The sequence below is a fragment of the Homalodisca vitripennis genome, unplaced genomic scaffold, assembly GCF_021130785.1.
Source record: "Homalodisca vitripennis isolate AUS2020 unplaced genomic scaffold, UT_GWSS_2.1 ScUCBcl_7902;HRSCAF=15778, whole genome shotgun sequence".
NCBI classification, from domain to species: Eukaryota; Metazoa; Arthropoda; class Insecta; order Hemiptera; family Cicadellidae; genus Homalodisca; species Homalodisca vitripennis.
The window spans coordinates 21,842-25,058 of NW_025784020.1; the positions used below are offsets into that span (position 1 = coordinate 21,842).

At 34.8% G+C, this 3,217-nt stretch overlaps 1 pseudogene; it reads right to left on the bottom strand.

Annotated features, from left to right (window-relative positions):
- Positions 1-380: 380 nt before the first annotated feature.
- Positions 381-1,876, bottom strand: LOC124374323 (annotated as a pseudogene).
- Positions 1,877-3,217: the final 1,341 nt, after the last annotated feature.

The following is a 3,217-nucleotide window of genomic DNA, read 5'->3' on the forward strand; positions in this document are numbered from 1 at the left end:
GGCTTTTATTAACTCTTTTGACGACAAGATCCAATTAGGTCAACCAATTTACAAAAACCATTACAAAAATTTATATACAGCTTCTAAAGTTTGGTTTAGTTGAAGTAAATAAGGACTACCTTCTCAATTTAAAAGTTCGCATCACTATATGACCTTGACACTGCTTTAAAAAAAATTATTTTACACTGTCTTTATACTTCACACTTAAAATAGGCCCTGGTGGTTTCGGGTAGTATCGACCTCTCGAATACTGATTAGTCACAGGTCAAGTAGCTACTGTCTAAAGAACTGAGAGGTAATACTACAGGACTAATATCAAAGACTATTAACTAATACATTTTTTTCCAGGAAAACCAAGTAAGAAGAAACATTCATTTTGTTTTACACATTTAATAATAAAATGTTTGAAAGAAATAAAAACAGTAAAGAATCACTTCTTGTAGCCGCAGCTGCGCCTTCGTCCTCTGGCACGCTCGAACTTACGGCCCTTGGAGCGGACATAGGGCTTTAGTGTGACTGTGTGGCACACCAGGGGCGGGGCCAAAGTGACGCACAGCTTCTCGGGGCATTACGGCGACCTGACACAAAGCAAAAAAATTTAATAAAATCAAATAGTTTACAAAATTGCTGATATGCAAGTAGACAAAGTTAAATTAAAATTATGCATTTTTTGGCCAACAATCCTTCAAAAATGTAAGTATATATGTAATCATCCTTCTATTGAGGTAGAAATGTGCTACTATTTTGATCGTGTTTGGTTTTAGTTTCAAACCTGAAAAAGAAACTGAGGATGTGTGAGATTAATTTCTCTCATCTAGGCATCTTTGTTGAGCCTATGTCGGCTTCAATAAAACTTTTGTACCGCTGTTTCAGAAATATTTGTAGTAGGCTACAAATATTAAAAAGAAATTGGAGCAAGGTTGAACCCTCAGGAAGTCCCTACATCAGGAGCTAAACTAACATCAGAGATAACTTTTAGTCAATTAATTATTCAACATAGGCATATTAAAACCTCAAAAGAAGAGGACAAGTAAAGTTTCATAGAGAATTTCTTCATATGCTATTATATGAAGAAAAATTGTAAATTGTATATATTCTCTTCATAACCCAACCTCAATGAGAGATGACACTAGGATGTCGCCACAGCATTAACCAGTATTCATGTATGGATACAAACTTAGCTGGACCAAAATCTAGACTTATTATATAGCATCATCGTTAATGCAGGGCAGCAACATCCTTAGTTATTGTATAAGAGGGACGGCTACAGCGTACAACAGCACAGAAACACAGATATTTAATCAACTTCCCTCACAAGAAGCGGTGTCAGATTAATCAATGATTTCCTTGATTAGTTTTGAAATATTAGACACTCAAAACCAGTTTAAAAAACCACGATAAAAAGAGGCTTCCTAGTGTCAGAGGTGCATTTGAGGAAGTTTACGTTACGCTGCTGGGACCACTAGCTATCGCTTGACTGTTGAAACTGATACCCATGAATGAAATGAATTGAGTTTTGATTGTAGAGAATAAGATACGGATTATTATCCACCTATTAGTCTCAAAAATTAATTTTACTTTATAAAACCAAATGACATTTGTGAATGTAACATTCTACGTTTAAAAGCAATACAAATATGATTATTAATTACAGAATCTTGCTTTAAAATTTATAGTTTTTCTTATCACAACCAACTGCTTACTGATGACCAACTAAGGACAGTTTAATAAAACCGAGACTACAACTCACCTTGCATGAGGACAGTGTTCTTGCCAGTGGGCGCACGCAGAGCCAGCTGGTCGAATGTGATTGATCTCACCCACCAGCCTTGATGATGCGGGCCCGAGCACGCTCTGTCACTCGCAGTGCGCACACCTGACAAACATAACAAATGAGTAAATAAATAGCATGTAGTGTTCCACAAAAATAATTCACAGTGTTTCTAAAATACACATGATGGAAGAATGATTGTTTTTTTTTTTTGTGTTGGGTAAAAAATAGGATATGGACATATTTACTTAGACGATAAAATCTGTTGAAATTTTTAAATTAAACATTTTATAAAAAATATATATCATTTAAATCTTTTACATCCCAATACATTTTTAAAAATTATATCTTAATACATTTGTATGCCTCTTTTCATTGTTCCCATGTCTAAGTAAGTAGGCGCGAGTGTAACTTAGCAAGTTTCAATCAAATAAGTATTGTAGTTAATACTAAGAGTATGACTTTATTTATATATTTAACTGGCAAAATAATTTTAAAAATCTGCACCTCGCCTACATCGCATCAAAACAAGTTCTCGAACGTCATTAATTTTGGAAAAATAGGCTGTAAAAATCAAAATACAGATTAGAGGCCGGGATTTCCTTCATTGGCTCTTGGGCAAAGCTCAAAGGGTTAATATTTTATGAAACACACCTTTCACGATTAGCAGAAAATTCAATAAAATATTTTATTATATGTCAATGAAACACTATAGCCTGATTAGAGGACAATGGAAGAATCGTTTTTGTAAAACAATTCAATTGTAGTACAAAAAGGACAATTAAAATTATGATGCTCAGTGAAAGCTAAACTTATAAAAGGTGCATTACGTAGGCTCTATTACGCCTGAGTTTCCCATAAAATAGCATTTTTTAAAATAGAGAGAAATGTTTGAAGGAGAATATGGAAATTAGTTTGATAATCCAAGAACAAAATACCTAATAATTTTTAAACCTAATAAAAACTATTACAATACAGTGTCATCGAAAAATTTAATGCCTAGATTTTATAAACATTATTAAACTCATCTTCAAAAACCTTTCATGTTAATGAGTAATTTACCTTTCACTAGACGATAAACTGGTTTGAACGCAAGTTTTTGTTTTTAGTTCGTGCTGATTGTGTTTTCCCTGTCTTTGTGCATGCGAGGACAAGCTGCGCAATCGTCAAAGGTCCAGCCGGTTCAGGCCGGGGCCACAGATTGCGCCCAGCGCTCAGGTAACGATATTGACCGTGCAACAAAAAGACACAGTGCAGTGATATTGGTACGCGGAGGTCAAGAGTCAATTGTCATTGTACAGCGGGTTCTTTCGGAGAACATATCCGGGTCAAACAGCACCTGATAACAAAGCTATCGTTTTTTTTTTTTTTTGTTTTTTTCGAACTATGGTTTTAAACCAGTTCTAGGGAAACAAAGGGGGACCGTCCGGCAAAAAAATCTACGAC